The sequence below is a fragment of the Nomascus leucogenys genome, chromosome 24 (genome assembly GCF_006542625.1).
Source record: "Nomascus leucogenys isolate Asia chromosome 24, Asia_NLE_v1, whole genome shotgun sequence".
Classification (NCBI taxonomy): Eukaryota; Metazoa; Chordata; class Mammalia; order Primates; family Hylobatidae; genus Nomascus; species Nomascus leucogenys.
Window position 1 is genome coordinate 5727434 of NC_044404.1, and position 19178 is coordinate 5746611.

A 19178-nucleotide genomic window follows, 5' to 3' on the forward strand; every position below is an offset into this window, starting at 1 on the left:
ATTTCTTTGCGTCTGCGGGATCACATCTTCAACAGGGGGACAATAATAACCTTATCTTATGGGGCATTGAGGAGTTACTAAATTAATATACACAAAGCACAGAAATCAGGGCCTGGTGAGGACTAATTTGGGATTCTTGATTGTTGCCCGGGATTGGTCAAAGCTTAATTAATTATTTTAGAAATAATTAAGGCAGTAGAAAGAAATCTGGACAGTTATGCTTCCGAGCGCTTACTCTGCATCAGCTGCCTGCAGGGCTTGGTTCATTTTGCAGCTAATGACTCCTGAGCACCCACTGGGGGTGATCGCTGGCTGAGCTCACCCCCTTCACAGGCACTGGCCCTGGGAGGTGCTGAGTGATAGCTCTGTTGTTTTATGGCCTGTCCAGGAAGCTGAAGTCTGGAAAGGTTAATTAGCACTAGAAAGAACCCAGAACCAAGACTCTCAGGATCCCAGGCCTTGTGCTGGCTAGAAAATCTCATAGCTTAGCAGGTTTCTCCTCCTTTTGACCTTGCAAAGTGAGAGGGCAAGTCTCCTATGACGCAGAGAGAAGTGTACAGAATCCCATCCTTTTGTTAAATTCTGGACTAAACAAAATCCCTTGAACTTTGAGATTCTGCTAGTTTTTAATACACAAATGTGTGCAGGGAGTGGGGTGTGGTGTGCAGGATACCATAGAACATTATTTTTGTGGGATCATCTCCTTACTAGTTTCCAAAAGAATGCCACTGGGAAATGTTTCCCCAGATGCTCATTAAATAACAAAATCTCTCTCATCTGCTAATTATCCATGACTGAGTGACAACTTGCACTTAAGAAAATACATGGAAAGCAGAATAAAAAGGAATATCAGCCTTCCTTTCCCATAGTTGGCACAGGGAGGGCAACGTAAACCACCCCCTTTCTTATTCCCTCATGTATCTTTTCCTGTCTGGATGAACAGTTGCTGCAAAGCCACTACTCGGTATCAGCGGGATGAGATTCGTCGTCGGTGGCATTTCAGCCTTTCTGCTGGGCTTCTGCCTTCCAGTTTGAAAAATCAGCCGGCATTAATTGTCAGAGGCTGTGTTTCCCTCTTATTCCCCCAAGCAAAAGACAAGGGCTGCTGCCTTCACTTTGCTGCAACAGTTGTCAAAAAGAAAGACAGCTCTCCCCTAGAATGTCAATTCGGCTTCTCTGCTACTGTGAGTCTCCCATCTACAAGGACAGCTCCGAGCCATTGGGCAGCAGAGCACCTGGGATTTCACCGAGAAAATCTGCTCAAGATTTGCTGGATGGAAAGAGGTTTATCATTTTGGCAGGGGCCCGATTATGGAAATCAAGAAGTTCTCACCCTGTTCTCGGATGCCTGCAAGCCTTCTCAGCTATGTTGGAAGCAAGAGCCCGTGTACTATTCCCTATGCTGCTAAAGATTGACAGTGCCCTCAGAATGGGCCTCCAGAACCCAGCTCGTGGACACAGCTCTTCTCCGTCCACACTGGCCATCTGGATATTTAGGTTTCTCAGACGAAAAGGTGCTTCCAGAAAGAGCAGGGGGCCGACAGCCAATGAACTCTTTCCTGTTCTATAGTTCTCCTTGGGAAACATCGGCTGTGTCTTACCAAACAATGGGCAAAAGAGGAGGGCCCTAACATCTGAGTGGGCAAAAGACACAAGCAGGCAATTCACAAATGTAAAAATATGACTAGGAAGCAAATGAATGGGAGAATGTCCAACAACTGTAACACTTAGAAATTCAAATGAAACAATGAGACATAGTGTGTGTGTAATGTGTGTGTGTGTTTGCCTATCAAGTTAGAAATGACTACACACTTTCCAGCAACCAGCTAGTGAAATGATGTCTTACTCATTGCTAGTGGCTATAGAAACTGATTTTTTTTTTTTTGATGAGGGGCACTATTTATCACAGATTTTGTAAAGCCTTTAAAAAAGGACAGTTAGCTTTTATCAGATATGAGGGCCAAATCTAAGCACTGTGGACACATTGCTATACATATCTCACAATGACCCTACCAGACAGGTATAGTATGATCTCCATCCTCCTCTTCTGGGTGGAGGCACCAAAGGAGAAGGAGTTCATGTACTCAGTCTGAGGTGATGCAGCCAATAGTGATGGAGATAGACTCCGAATGCAAGACCTCCAGCCCCAACCATCTCATTCTAGTGCCCCACGGGTCCTCCTCATTTACTCCAGGGCTATGAAGGAGCCTAAATACACACCCACAAGAAATTTTTGACACTAAGGTGATCAGCAGTTTGTTGAAAATTAACCAAATAACTTAGAAGGCACTCAATGAAATATGCTGCCATTTTAAAATGATATCTAGGATTTTAAGTTATTCATCTCAAAATGAATGCAAACATATTTATCTCCAGTCCCCACCTGAACCCTACTAAAGAGGAGAGTAAATGAAAAAAAAATTTTAAACAACACATAATATTTCAAGATCAGTGAGAACAGGAGAGGAGACAATAACATTATTTTGGATGCTGAGAAGCAGGACAAGTGTTTGCAGACTCAGCTGACCCAATAAAGCAGAGTCCAATCAGCAGTACAGAAAACATGGCACACTGACCAGCCCTGCAAAATCTCCCAAGGGCTAAGAACTTGAGGGCCCTTTACATCCTGGAAGCAAATGTGGAGGTACAGTAAAAACAGGAGGATGATTGGAAGTTGGTGTGGGAAGTAGGTGGACCAATCCCTCACCTGACTTGTCTTCCAAATTCTGTGTGTGGAAGAACAACTTCCCTGACCTTGGCAGGAGACTAGGTTTATTCTTTGTAGAGGCTAAAACAGAGTCACTGAAGATGTGAGGATTAGATCAATGATCAAATTGAAAACAGGATGATTAAATGGAGGTTTCCCCCAGGTGGCTCTCAGAATCCTCAGACCTCTCCCTTCCAGACAGGAGATTGGAAGATTGTTTTCTGGAAAATCTGACCAGCCCAAATGAAAAGACCTAAAGATACTGACAGCAGAGTCTCCCCAGTGACATCCCAGGCAGATCATCCTACCACAAGACCAAAGTTGACAAGTGCTACTACCCACTTGGAGTCTCCAACCAGCCTTAAAGTTTCGTCTATTAAATATGAGCAGACTTTCAAGGATCTCCAAAATATTTGAGGAAGGTTTGTAACACAGACAGATGCCAAACAAGCAAACTGAACCCCAGGGAGGAAACTTATGTAGAGAGATGAAAACCAAAGCCTAACAAACAAGAAACATGCCAATAATACCCTTGGGGTTGTAAGAGAAAATATCACATCCATGAAACAAGAAGAGGGTGTTGTTAAAAAGGAACATTTAGAAAACAAAGTAGTTCTTTATCATTAAAAAGATAAGGGCAAAAATTCAAGATTCAATAGAAAGTTTCTAAGATAAGCTGAAGAAACTTCCAAGAAAGTAACAAAATGATATACAAAAGATAAGAAAATTAGAAGGTTACCCAAAAAGGAAAAAGTTAGATAAAGAAAGCGCAAACACAGTGAATGGGAATACATCATTAAAGAATAGCAGAGATACCTGGTGATATGTTGTAATTCTATGTGCTCATTGTTCCAGGCACTGCCCATGCACTAACTCATTAAATCCTCATAACAAATCTTGAAGTAGGCACTATTTTTGTCCTATTTTACAAATGAGGACACCAAGCACAAAGATACTAAGACAGAGAGGTGAGGAGACTGACTACCCAAGATTACTCAGCTGGTAAATGACAGAGCTAGGATCTGAACCAGGCAGTCTGAATCCCATGTCCAAGTTTTTAACCACTATACTAGACTTCTTCTCAGTAAAAGGGCTTCATAAAATTAAAGAAATAATTCAAGTTTTTTCCACAGACCTTATTGTCACAGGTTTCCAAATTGAAAGGGTCTTTTGAACATCTGACACAATGAAATAATAATCCCTACCAAGTCATAAAATCATAGCATCATGGACTGTCACACACTGGGAGCAAAGCAGAGATCCTAAAAGCTGAGAGAGAAAGGAGAGTTGTGGGGAGGAGAAGAAATTAACTCTAGAACTAAAAAAAATAGATTAGATGACACCTGACTTCTTTAGAGCAATACTGGAAACCAGGAGAAAATGGAATATTATAATGCCTTCAAATTAGGAGGCAAAAGTTGTCAAACTAGCAGGCTATGCTCACCAAATGGTCAGTCAAGTGTGGTGGTGAACTAACAACAATTTTAGACACAGCAGATCCATGCACATTTTGTCTGAAACCTGCTGAAGAAGGTACTCCATTAACATGAGGAAGTCAGAGAGAGGAAGGCATGCCATCAGGAAATGGGGAGGACAACAAGAAAAGTTGATCCCTAGGGTGATGGGGAAGGTGGTTCCAGGATGACAGTTGTACACCATAGAGTATAGCAGTCCAGATTGGAGTAGGCTGGAAGACAGAGAGTGATGTCTCCAAAAAGGTGAAATTCACTGGATGTGTTCAAATGAATGGAGAAGAGATTCTTGCAAGAGACAATTTCTACAAGAATATGGAAATGGAGTATGGAATATAGAAAATGAGACAAAAGAAGGCAAAAGATGACATCCATGACAATGAGCACCATTGAGAAAAAAACAACAACAGTTGTTTAGGACAAGAAAAATGATCTCATAGCATCCAGTGAATTGAATTCCCATATATGACCATTCACTTTGGGTTGGTCATGATAACATAAACACTGAATATCCATTTCAGCAGCATGGTAATGTAGCTATATTACCATGGCGGGATGATGGAGGAGTGGGAGCTCACATATGTAGGGGTGCAAAGGATGAAAGGGCACTAAACATTTTTTGTTCTTAGTGGTAAGTTAATAAATAGCAACTGAGGCTGGGCAGAGTGGCTCAAGCCTGTAATCCCAACACTTTGGGAGGCCAAGGCGGGTGGCGGATCACGAGGTCAGGAGTTCGAGACCAGCTTGACATGGTGAAACCCGTCTCTACTAAAAATACAAAAAATAGCCGAACATGGTGGCATGCACCTGTAATCCCAGCTACTTAGGAGGCTGAGGCAGGAGAATCTCTTGAACCTGGAAGGCAGAGGTTGCAGTGAACAGAGATCGCACCATTGCACTCCAGCCTGGGCGACAGAGTGAGACTCTGTCTCAAAAAAAAAAAAAAAAGAAACAGAAAAAAGTAACTGAAGTGGAAACATCAACAGGTAGAAATGTTATTCATAAACATGAAGGTAAACACCAAAAGAAACAGCTAAAAATTAGAAAGTAGTAACCTCTGGGATTGAAAAATCAGCAAAAAATTGATCAGGGACTATTGAGGTTCATAACAAATATTTTTAAGGGGTTATCTTTTTTTAATTTTTAAGTTCCGGGGTACATCTGCAGGTTAGTTACATAGTTAGACTTGTGTCATGGGTGTTTGTTGTACAGATTATTTTGTCACCCAGGTATTCAGCCTAGTACCCATTAGTTATTTTTCCTGATCCTCTCCCTCCTCCCACCCTCCACCCTCTGATAGACCCCAGAGTGTGTTGTTCCCCTCTGTGTGTCCATGTGTTCTCATCATTTAGCTCCCACTTATAAGTAAGAACACATAGTATTTGTTTTTTTGTTTCTACATTAGTTTGCTAAGGATAGTGGCCTCCAGCTCTATTTGTATTCCTGTAAAGAACATGATCTCGTTTTTTTTAATGGCTGCATAGTATTCCATGGGGGTACATATGCTATATTTTCTTTACCCTATCTACCATTGATGGGCATTGAGGTTGATTCCATGTCTTTGCTATTGTGAATAGGGCTGCCATGAACATTGGCGTGCATGGGTCTTTATGATAGAATGATTTATATTCCTTTGGATATATACCTAGTAATGGGGTTGCTGGGTTGAATGGTAGTTCTGTTTTTAGATCTTTGAGGAATTGCTACACAGTTTTCCACAACGATTGAACTAATTACACTCCCACCCACAGTGTAGAAGTGTTCTGTTTTCTCTGCAACCTTTCCAGTATCTGTTATTTTTTTACTTTTTAGTAATAGCCATTCTGACTGGTGTGAGATGCTATCTTATTGTAGTTTTGATTTGCATTTCTCTAATGATCAGTGATGTTGAGCTTTTTTTTCCCTGTACTTGTTGGCCACATGTATTCACAACTAAAAGAACAAAAGAACCCAGAGCAAAACAGCCTCAAAGCTAGCAGAAGACAAGAAACAACCAAAATCAGAGGTGACCTGAAGGAGATTGAGACACGTTGATCGGAAGATCAATGAATTCAGGAGTTGGTTTCTTGAAAAAAATCAGTAAAATAGATAGACTGCTAACTAGACTAATAAAGAAGAAAAGAGAGAAGATTCAAATAAACATAATCAGAAAAGACAAAGGATATATTACCACTGACCCCACGTAAATACAAGTAAACATCAGAGAATATCATGAACACCTCTATGAGTAATAAATCTTATAGAATTAATTGACTCTGTAACTATGTGCATGGGTAATTTTGATTGCAGGAAAAAACAGAATAGAAAAATAAACGAAAGAATGATGAATGTGAAGATGATGTAATGATTTGAAAAATGGGAATCCTATGGGGTGGAGTGAGAAGCAGGATACTAAACAGTACAGGCAGTGTTGCCAAAACTGTGTGAAACAGCACAGAAGAAAGACTGGAAGGAAATGCACCAAATACTAAAGATGGTTAGTCAGGTAGTGTGATGTTTTAAAAATTCTTCTTTTAACTCTTTTCCACAGTGTTTACAAGCCCTTTATGAAGAAAAATGGAGCAGAAAATAAGTGCCTCTTTAAAGCAGTGGAGATTGCTCACTTGTAGCCTGGTAGGCATGGAGCAAACAAAGTCTCTGTGTTTTGCTTGGAGCCAAGGAAATAATTCTCTTTATAATAATTGGATAAATCTGATTATCTCCATGGGATCTGATTGGTTAAAGAACTCAGAGGACAAACACCAGGAAGGACAGTCAGTAGATAGAACTGAGGAGGGCTGACAAAGGGGAAAAAACTCATCTTAAAGAACAGAAAGACAATGGAATGGGGGCTATATAAGTGGTTATTTTAGCTGGTAGCTGGCTTCTCATTTCCACCTCATCACCTTGGACCTTGAGAAGCAGAGGGCCATGAATGTCTCTTTTTTGTGGCTTCCAGGCACCTCTCCATCACTGCGGTGGGGCAGCTCAGTGTTCACAGGGGGCGCTCCTCTCCCATTCACCTATTTTGCTTTTCTTCCATAGGTGTTGTATTAGTCCATTTTCAACCTGCTGATAAAGACACACTGGATACTGGGCAATTTGCAAAACAACAACAACAACAAAAGAAGTTTAGTGGACTCACAGTTCCATGTGGGTGGGGAGGCCTCACAATCATGGTGGAAGGTGAAAGGCATGTTTTACATGGTGGCAGACAAAAGTGAGAGCCAAGTGAAAGGGGCTTCCCTTTATAAAGCCATCAGATCTCATGAGACTTATCCACTACCACCAGAACAGTATGGGGGAAACCACCTTCAAGATTCAATTATCTCCCACTGGGTCCCTCTCAGTGGAATTATGGGAGCAACAATTGAAGATGAGATTTGGGTGGGGACACAGCCAAACCATATCAGGTGTGAAGGGTGAGGGTCTAAGAAGCCACCATTTGGAGAGTCCAAGGAGCCCCACTCTCATTTCTACAGTGGAACATGCAAAATCCTCTTCCAGCTGTGATGTAATGCTGTCTCTATCTCCCACTCACACTCCTGCCTACCCTCACCCTGATTATGAGATCCTGAAAGCCTTGGAGATGAGCACCAGAATTGTCAGGGAAGGTAAAGACCCCAACTTTCACATCCTCTCACCTATAAACACTCTCCAGTTGGAAAAGTCCTTGTAGATACCTAAGTCCAGTCTCCACCATGCTCTTCAAGTTAGCAGTGGCCATTTCCAGCATCACCGTACTATTGGTTGCTTCCAAGGAAAAGCACTCAGGATAACAAGGAAGTGGAGACAGGTCTACAGCAGTGTGGTATAAGTGTTTTGTAACCAGCTGTCTGGGGGGATAGGACTTATTTGTAGTGTTTACTGATTACCTTGTGTGAATACTCCATAATGGCTAATTCCAAGCTACTGGCATGACATCACTCCACACAGAATTGGAAAGAGATGCTTGTCAGGGTTCTCACCAGCTAATGTGAACTGGTCTTAGCCCAAGCACTTCACCTTGAGAAAGAGAATGCTCCCAGGTTGGCTAAGACCAGTTCACATTAGCTGGTGAGAACCCCTGACAAGCATCTCTTTCCAATTCTGTGTGGAGTGATGTCATGCCAGTAGCTTGGAATTAGCCATTATGGGAGTATTCACACAAGGTAATCAGTAAACACTACAAATAAGTCCCTATCCCCCCCAGACAGCTGGTTACAAAACACTTATTACCACACTGCTGTAGACCTGTCTCCACTTCCTTGTTATCCCTGAGTGCTTTTCCTTGGAAGCAACCAATAGTACGGTGATGCTGGAAATGGCCACTGCTAACTTGAAGAGCATGGTGGAGACTGGACTTAGGTATCTACAAGGACTTTTCCAACTGGAGAGTGTTTATAGGTGAGAGGATGTGAAAGTTGGGGGTCTTTACCTTCCCTGACAATTCTGGTGCTCATCTCCAAGGCTTTCAGGGATCTCATAATCAGGGTGAGGGTAGGCAGGAGTGTGAGTTCCCAGTCATAGTCGAATTGAATGGCCAGACTGTATAGACATTCCATAGCATACTTTAAAATGTCTAGAGAATGTGTTTAAGCATTGTAATATTTTACAATTTTCGAGTGTGCCTGAAGGGAAGCCACAGATCACAAGCTATCCATCTCCGCACCCCATTAACTGGTTTAAAAATAAAAAATGTGGTAAATGAGTCTTGGGTGGATCTGCCAACAAGGCATAATAAAGATTGATGCTTTGTAGAGGTTTCATCTCAGAATGCAAATGTTATCCTATGAATCCAAAGTATGATTATAGTGGGTAAAAAAAAGAAAGAAAGAAAAAAATCAATGCACAGTGCTAGATCGTCCAGGTAGCACCAGTCTCTGTGTCAGAAATCAAGAGGTTAGTCTATGGGGGCCTCTGAGATCCCCAGCAGGGCCAGTCCATGGGGCCTTTTGAGACCCAAAACTGCTAGGGTAACCTGGTCTCTCAAATATTTCTGCTTCCCATTGACATGGGTTCTACTATAGTCACACTTTGCAGTAAGCTGTAATTCATCTATTTTATTCAACAAATACTTATTGATCACCTACTCTTTGCCTACATCTTGTGCTGGCTGTTTCTATAGCAATGATCTTATTTAAAACATTAAACACCTCCATGAAGTGGGTTCCATTACACCCTTCTCAAGACTATGAAACAGAGGCTTTGAGACTCAGAAGGTGCTGATGACCTCCTTTCTCTCCCCACAACACTCTGGCTTCACACATCAGCTCCCAGCACACTTTTCCTTTTATACTCCCAAATGCCTAGTTTCTTCCTGCCACAGGACCTTGGGATGTGCTGTCCTTTCCTTGAAAGTCTTCTCTCCTTGGGATAACTGGCTTTGAGCAAAGCACTCGCCTCCTTCAGGTGACTCCATCCCATATTTGACATTCCCCATTGTACTTACTTCTTGAACCTGCCCTCCATAGCATGAACCCTCCCTGACTCTCCCCTGCAAAGGGGAGCTAACGAGACCACCTGTGACCCTGAAAATTTCCACCATTCTCTCTGTTTTATTTGTATACATTTTATCCTTATTACAGTGTTGTCACCATACCATGAGTCTTTAACTGTTAGAGCAACTGGGAGTAGTTTCTGTCTCAGGATTACGAGGTCCTTGAGGCTGTTTAAATAAATTTATGATCTGTTTGATTTGCCTCACTTACATGTTACCATGGGTTTACTCTCCTTAACTGTTTATTCCTCTATAAGATCATGGGGGCCTGAATGTATTCCCCTAAATCAAGTGACTACTTACATTCTATTTCTACTAACAAACCCTAATAATTTACCTTCCCATCTAGGAAAATAGATTTTTCCTCTGATTAATATTGCCAGCTCAACAATGGGAAGATTTTCTCTTGGGGTCCCTAAGTTCTGTGATATTGTCCTCCCCTCCCTCTGGAAAACTGGCTGCTTCACTGAAGTTGTTGAGACCCTAATGTCCAGTTTTCTTAGATGATGACCTCAGAATTCATGGGTAAAGAGTGAAAAATGGGAGTTGTCCTACACCTCAAGAATAGAAAGACACACAACCATAAAAAAAGACAGTTTACAAACAACAGAGGTTTATTTGGCTTATGGTTCTGGAGGCTGTGAAGTCCAAGATTGAGGGGCTTCATCTGCTGAGGGCCTTCTTGCTGTGTCATTACATGGCAGAAGGCATCACATGATTAGACAGCATGTGCGAGAGAGAGGAAGAGGGGGATGAATTCACTTTTCTAACAAATCCAAACCATTTCTGTGACAACAAACTCACTTTTGTGATTGTGACATTAATCCATTCATGGGTCATAGAGCCCTCATGACCTAATCATCCCTTAAAAGTCCTACCTCTCAATACTGTTGCATTGATGATTAAGCTTCCAACACATGAACTTTGGGGGGCATGTTCAAATCATAGCAAGAGAAAACAGAAACGGAGGAAACTTGAATAGAGACTTCACAGAAGATTGGCAAATGGCACATAAGGACATGTAGAGGCACAATGTCATTAGTCACAAAAGATGCAAATTAAAGCCACAATGAAGTATTAAAACCGTAAGGAAACATACAACATTAACTTTTAAAACCCAGAAATACTAAATGTTGGCAAGAAAATTGATCACCCAAGACTCAGCTATGTTGGCTGCTGAGAAGGTAAAATGGTACAAACACTTGGGAAAACTCTTAGAGTCTCCTAAAACTAATATACACCTACCCTATGATTCAGCAGTTCCCCTTCTGGTATATATCTAAGGGAAATGAAAATATGTGTTTAAAAATCCCAACCTGTACATAAGTGTTCACAGTAGCCTAATTCATAAGATTCTCAAACTGGAAACAATCCTAATGCCCACCTACAAGAGAATGGACAAGTTGCCAGTTTATGCAAAAGAATACTGCTCAACACTGACAGGAATGAACTACTCAACATGCAACCTAGATGATTCTCACAGGTAGTAAGCTGAGCAAAATGAAGATACCAGAGAATACATGCTCTGTGCTTCCCTGGCAGGGCTACTACTTTCTAGCTACTACTTTCTCTTAAGAATAATATGTAAAATGCAGAAGACCCCATTGATTTGTAAACAGCACATTATTTTAGTGCACTTTCTGTAGCCTAAACTATTGGCCCAATTCTTTACCTCTATGCCTCTTGTGCCTTTTGGCTTTGCCATTTCTTCTATTAAGTTGGTGCAAAAGTAATTGCGAGTTTTAGCTTTTAAAGTAATATCAAAAACCACAACTATTTTGCACCAACCTAACAGTAAAATCAGAAGATAATATTCCTTGTCTTTGGGTTTGTCACGTGACTCTTTTTGGCCATGGGAGCATAGGCAAAAATGACTTGTGCCTCTTCTGAGCCCCAGCCTTGGGAGGCCTTCATGCTTCCATTTGCCACTGCAGTGAGAAAGCTTTCCTTAGATAACTGCTGCCCCTACAGTCTGTGCCCCAGGATGAACACACATGGGGTGGACTGGATCCCAGTACAGCTAAGAGTCAAGGCCAAGGAAATGACCCCAGAGCTCAGCCTAGCTGACTTAGAAATGTGAGAGGAACCAGTGCTCATTGTTGTATACCTTTGGATTTTGTGAGTACGTGTTACTCAGTAATAGCTGCCTGATACATTTTCCCTTCATTCTACTACTCTTGATTCTTCACCCCTAAGTCATTACCTAAGTAATATTATTTCTTCCACTCTTTCCCAATTATTATTAACATCCTTGTGCTCCAAATGGATCTGGTCACATCCCATACCATGAGACCACCTGGGAAACTGCACAACTTATATTCCTTACCCAATTAGAATCAGCCCAGGTGCTCCAACCTGACACTCAGAACTCCACCACAGCACTCCAACAGTTGACTTGTCATCCCTGTGTCCCAACCACATGGAATGACTCCCTGTCTGCTGTACTCACTCACACACCCTTCTGCACTCTTCTCACCCAGATGTCTTTCCCCACAGTGATGGCCAGTGCTCACCCACATATCTCACACATACCTTTTCTGCTGTGCACAGTTCAAGTGCCTCCTGCACCACCCAAGTTTCTCTGATTTATCTCTGCCGAGCGATTTCTCTGGACACAATGACAGTATGACAAGATCATGGCAGCTACTCATTACAAAGCACCTACTATATATTAATACAATTTACGGCTGCCGGGTGCGGTGGCTTACGCCTGTAATCCCAGCACTTTGGGAGGCTGAGGCGGGTGGATCACGAGGTCAGGAGATTGAGACCATCCTGGCCAACACAGCGAAACCCCGTCTCTACTAAAAAATACAAAAGTTGGTGGGTGTCTGTGGTCCCAGCTACTTGGGAGGCTGAGACAGGAGAATGGCATGAACTCACAAGGCAGAGCTTGCAGTGAGCGGAGCTCATGCCGCTACACTCTAGCCTGGGCGACAGAGTGACACTCTGTCTGAAAAAAGTTAAATAAATAAATTTAAATTTAAAAAATTAATACAATTTACCAGTCATATAAATAAAATTTTAATTTACTTCTCATGGGATGGGACAGTGCATTTCAAAAGCATTTACCAGCATACTCATCAAAAGGTTACCACCCACTCCCCACCTCCCCATCAATGAATGAATGGATAAAGGAATTGTGGAATATCAGTTCTGGGTTGAACTACAACAATACAATGGAATGTTATTTAGCCTTAAAAATAAAAAGAAATTCTGACACATGCTACAGTATGGATGAATCTCAGGGACATTTTGGTATGTGAAATGAGTCAATCGCAAAAGAACAAACACCATATGATTCTGCTCATATGAAGGACCTAGAGTCATCAAATTCATACGGACAGTAAGATGGTGAGTGCTAAGGGCTGGGGAGAGAGAATGGGGAGTTAGTGTTTATTGGATACAATGTTTCAGTTTAGGGAGACAAAAAATTTCTGGGAATGGATAGTGGTGATGGTTGCACAGCAATGTGAATTCACCTAATGCCATGAAATGGTCAACTTAAAAATGGTCAAGATGATACATTATATGTTATATACATTTTACTACAATAAAAGTAGGCATTTATTTTTCAAGATCTCACAGTCAGGCCGGGAGAAGTGGCTTGCGCCAGTAATCCAGCACTATGGGAGGCCGAGGTGGGTGGATCACTTGAGGTCAGGAGTTCGATACCAGCCTGGCCAACACAGTGAAACCCCGTCTCTCCTAAAAATACAAAAATTAGCTAGGCATGGTGGTATGCACCTGTAGTTTCAGCTACTTGGGAGGCTGAGGCAGGAGAATTGCTTGAACCCAGGAGTTAGAGGTTACAGTGAGCTGAGATCACACCATTGTACTCCAGCCCGGGAGACAGAGCAAGACTCTGTCAAAAAAAAAAAAAAAAAAAAAAAAAAAAATCTCACAGTCATGCACTCAGGCATAGACCCAAATCTACCCAACTCCAAAGCCCTTGACTTCTTATGTTGTCCGTGTCTCCTGTTAGAATTCCTGTCACCCCTACTTAAGTGTAGCACCAGTGAGGTTAGGTGTACTTCTGATCCATCTTTGATGCTCCAAGTACCTTAGAGAAAATCTGTGGGAAAAAGGAAAGGAGGAAGAAGGGAGGAAAGAAAGACTCCTTGTGTGATGGGCACAGAAGGGGGCATTCAAGGGCTTATTGTGGAGGTAGTGGCAGTGAGTGGGGTACACAGTGCTGCGAAGCTGGATTTGGGAAACAAGAGGAGCCATCTGGAATAGTGAGATTAAGAAGCAGAATCCAAAGGATTTTGTTTTGTTTCGCTTGTAAACAGTTCTGGGTTAAACTAAAACACCTGGCTGCTATGTCGCACTTCACAGTCATGACCAGAAGCACCCTGCATACCCGCTTCCTCCTCCAGCAGCTAGCAAAAGCCGGAGCCTGTGATTTATAAGAACATGGTGTTTAATGGGGCTGGAGGTGCAGAAAGCTGCACTTGAACTATTCACGGAGAGAGAGAAAGCCCAGCAGTGGGGGTAGAGATGGCAACCAGACTTTTGGCTATCAATGTTAGTTAAATTTAATAGCAGGGTCTTATTGACTATAAGAGTCTTAATTATCAGGAAGAATGACCCTGTCTGTTAACAGCAGAAAAATGACCAAAACTGAAACCATGTAAACTTAAATTGTTTGCTTGTCCTTTTATAAATAAGATTAATTGGCTAAATGGGGCCTATAGGTTAGAGAGGATAAGTGGCGGATGTTTTCCGACAATTGCCTTCTTCACGCTGCCAGGCTATGCTCTGGAGGTTTGATGGGAGAACATTCATCAAAGAGTGTTATTGTTATTACGTTTTAATGTGTCTCTTCTCTGAATTTCTCCCACCTCGGTACTTTTTCTGCAGGAGGTAGCAGGTCTGCAGGCTGTCAGAATTGAATGTGCTGAGAAGGTGGGTGCTAGTGAAGTCTCTCTGGGAAGACAGCACAGGCGTGCACATACACCACACACACATACACTCCCGCCCACATCGGCCACAATGACAGATGCTTGGGTGGATGTAACATTGCTAAGCCACCTTGCTTTGAATGTCTCAGTAAGTGAGGAAGAAGGCAAACTCATTTCACTGGCTGATTTCTTTTTAAAAGAAAGGCTGTTTTCCGCTGTTAATGACCTACCACTTAATCGCCTTTGTTCTTGAATGAGCTTTGTTGGTAGATGGGTTTCCTGCTCCCAACTCCATTCCCTTTCCTGGTTTTGAACTTATCTCCACCTATGCCCAGATTAGGGACATGGATGTAGAGTCTGTGTCTGCAAGCAGGCCCCCTGCCCAGAGCCTTGGCTCAAGACAATCCTGCACATCTGGGACCACAGGCCATTCCTCCACCTCAGGAAGAACCTGCCAATGGCCGCCATGCTGTGCAAGTGGCAGATAAAAAAACAGACAAACCGGAGAGCACGGCACTCAGAACGGAACAGGGGACTTTGCAGGCCCCAGGAGCTGGGGAGAAGCTGTCTCAGCGCTGCTGGCCAGTGACAGATTCATGTTTTCTGTTTCTGCTCTGCCCCACAGAACACCAGGTGTTAGGGCTGAATCACACACCTTCCACTCCCCAACCAATTCACATGTTCAAGTCCTGCCTCCAGTACCTAAAAATATGGCTGTGTTTGAAGACAGGGCCTTTAAAGAGGTGGTTAAGTTAGAACGAGGCTGTTAGAGTGGGCCCTAATCCAATAGGACTGGTATCCTTATAAAAAGAGGAGTCTTAAGGCCAGGCTCAGTGGCTCATACCTGTAATCCCAGCACTTTGAGAGGCCGAGGTGGGTGGATCATGAGGTCAGGAGTTCAAGAACAGCCTGGCCAAGATGGTGAAACCCAGACTCTACTAAAAATACAAAACTTAGCCAAGAGTGGTGGCAGGTGTTTGTAATCCCAGCTACTCGGGAGTCTGAGGCAGAGAATTGCTTGAACCCAGGAGGCAGAAGTTGCAGTGAGCAGAAATCATGCCACTGTACTCCAGCCTAGGTGACAGAGCAAGACTCTATCTCAAAAAAAAAAAAAAAAAAAAAGGAGTCTTAGACGTAGACATGAGATAGGCAAGATGTGAAGACCCAGGGAGAAAATCTACCAGCCCAAGAGAGATGCCTCAGAGAGAACCACCCCCGCAGACACCTTGATCTCAGACTTCCAGCCTCCAGAGCTGTAAAACAATGTGTTTCTGCTGTTTAAATGACCCAGTCTGCAGTATTTTGTTATGGGAGCCTAAGCTGACTAATATATCACATGTCTTCTGGTCTCTGCAGGTTTTGTAAACCATAGGTTCTGGGTCCAGGAATGGGGAGGACGCTGGTGGCTCCCACCTGGATTTCATGCCACAAGGGCTTTCTGCTCTGGCCTTAATTCACATGACATTTTTAAGGCATGGCAAATGTTCTTGCCTTTAAAAGGCAGCATTATATTTCAAGGGAACTGTAATAAAGCATGCTTTTTCAGCCTTATGGAAATGTGTGCTATGCAAACATGGACGATCCTCATCTGAAAGTAATTCTCTCCCAACTCCTCAGGCCACCAAGGGAACGAAATCAAAAGATCGGCAGCGGTTCCTAGCTCATCATTTGTCAAAGCGAGACGAAGCTCAAAGCTTCAGACTTTTGTGTCCTGTGCTAAATTTAGCTAATCGCACCTCTGCGTTCTGTTGGCCATCCAGGACCCCTGCCATCCCTGGGAAGGATTATCGGCAGTGACAGCAATGACACTTTGTGTTTTTGGTTCCTCGCCTCGGATGGCTTTCAAAGGCCTCTGCCACCCTGACGTTCCTCATGTCTGTGACACCCAGCCAAGCAGGCACAGGAGGAGGACTCTGAGCTGGCTTCATGGAAGCAGGAGGGAGAGGCGGGAAGAGGGGCACTTGTCCACACACTAAACACATAGTGAGGACACAGGCTGTGCACAGCATTGTCCTCCCTCCAGGCCACGCCATGGCCACAGGGTGAGCTGCCATCTTCATGGAGAAATGGTCTCTGTGTCCATTCCCTCAGTCTCGGGGTGACTCAAGACATTGCCTAAGTGTAGGCTCTTGTCCCATCACCAAAAGTCAAGCAGGAGCAGAATGCAGGGGATGCTCAGGATCTCCAGTGATTCTGCACTGGGGACATTGACAACCTCTACCTCCTGGGTTCAAGCAATTCTCCTGCCTCTCCTGCCAAGCACGTGCTTGGCTGAAACAGTTGACTGCAGAGACAGAGAGGAAATGGAGCTGCCCTAAAACCCCAAATACCTGTTTCTTGGCTGGGTGAAGTGAAGCAAAATGACTGCTATGGCTTGGCTCTGTGTCCCCACCCAAATCTCATCTTGAATTGTAATCCCCAGGTGTTAAGGGAGGGACCTGGTGGAGGTGATTGGACCATGGGGGGTTTCTCCCATGCTCTTCTCATAATAATGAGTGCATTCTCACAAGAGCTGATTGTTTTATAAATGGCAGTTTCCCCTGGGCTTCTCTCTCTCTCCTTCCATCTTGTGAAAACTGTCCTTGCTTCCTCTTTGCTTTCCACCATGACTGTAAGTTTCCTGAGGCCTCCCCAGCCATCCGGAACTGTGAGTCAATTATACCTCTTTTGCTTTATAAATTACCGAGTCTCAGGTAGTCTCTTTATAGCAGTGTGGGAACAGACTAATACAGTAACTCAACGTAGTTACATTAGTTTTGAATGGGAGAGGGACAGGGGTCCCTTCTCTCCTGATTTTCCTTCCATTACAGTAACATCCAGGGCACTCTCCCCACCTCACTCTCTTCTCCCCTAGAGAGGTATGCAGTACCTGAGCTATGCGTTGTGAAGGAGAAGCTGGGACAAGAGGGCAGACCCTTCTTCTCCCCCTCTTCTTCCTCTTGAGAGCACGCACTTTGCTCTGATCTGCTCCCGTGTCACAGATTTCCTGCGTCTGCATAGCCCCGGTTGCTCCATGAGGCTGAGCACGTGAAGCTGCTCCCTGCAGGTGGAAGTGACATTCTACAACAACAGCTCTGTCTTGATCTTAACATCATTTTTTAATCCATTTTTTTTTTATCATTTCTCAAATGGTTTATAACACAGGCAGGGGAGAGATATGATATTTGATGTCCCCCTCCCACCTTGCTTCCTGTGCGTCTCAACATCTATTAGGCAGAGTTAAATGTGGATCTGAGTTATGGTTCCAGATATGTGTAACTATTTGTGTGTTTGCAATAATTCTGCAAAGAAAGAGTTTTACAGCATTAAAATCTAAACCAAAGAGCAGAACTCTCCAGGGGGTTGTGGGGGTTGTGAGTTGAGGTCCCTGGACTGCAGTTTGTCCCAGGCCCACACTGTAGGAACACACACAAAGAATGCCCTGTAAGGGGAGTGGTGCCATTCCCTCTCTGCTTGTGGGGTCTTGGGAAGAGGGAGAATACCTGAGAGGGCCTACGTTTCAATTCATCCATGGCGAGCTGTGTCTCCAGGGACCCTGCCAGCTCCCAGCTCATGGAAAAGCTGAGGTGAGCTGGTCCTGGAGCCCAGGTGGTTAGCATGGCCTAGGGACCTCCAGCCCGTCCTGCACTGCAGAGGGGCGACCCTATCCATCCACCCCCTCACTCCTTCTCTTGGCCTTCTGTGGGCCCACGAATGGTTCTGGGCATGTAAGGATGAATGAGGCCCTGTTTCCATCCTCAAGACACTCAGGGAGTCCTGTAGGAGAGAAAATGCACATAAAAGCAGTATAGTCATTATTCTATGGCTGCCCAGAAGTTCTCAAAACACTTCACAAGTCCCAACCTGGCCTCTTCTGCTGTTCCTCCAGCACTCCCACTCCGGCCACACTGGTGTCCTCCACCCTACTCGGAAGAGGTCACCTGTCCTGCCCCGCAGATGGCCCCCAGGCAGCTCCCTCCCCTTTGTCCAGTCTTTCGCTGGATGCTCTCTTCTCAAAGACCATTCATTGCATTAGTTGGCTTGGGTTGCTAGAATAAAGCACCATGGACCAAGTGCCTTCAACAGCTGGAATTGATTATCTCATGGTTCTGCAGGCTGGAAGTCCAAGACCAAGGTGTAGGCAGAGTCAGTTTCTTCTGAGCTCTCCCTTCTTAGTTTGTAGATGCTGTCCTCTCCCTGCATCCTCCCATGGTCATTCCTGTGTGTGTGTCTGTGTCCTCATTTCACCAGTTGGATTGGATTAGAATCCACACTAATGACCCCAATTGCCTCTCGGAAGACTCTATTTCCAAATACAGTCACATTTGGGTTTGGAGCTTCAGCATATGAATTTGAGGGGGACACAATTCAGTGGAGAGCAACCACTCAGGCACAGATAAGGCAGCCCTGGCCCCAGCATCCCTGCCACTCACCCTCTTCACTCTGCCTCCCAGGTCTCACCCCCTCCCTGCACCCCCACATAGGACCCTCTCGTTTGTGTGGACTGTTCACTGTCCATCTCCCCAGACTGGTTTGTAAGCTCCAAGAGGGCAGAGGTTTCCAGCAGTTTTGTTTCAAGGTTCCCTGAGACCATCAACAGGTCCTGGCAGATGGTTGGTGCTTAAGGAATAAGAGTTAAATGCATGGATCTTGCATGG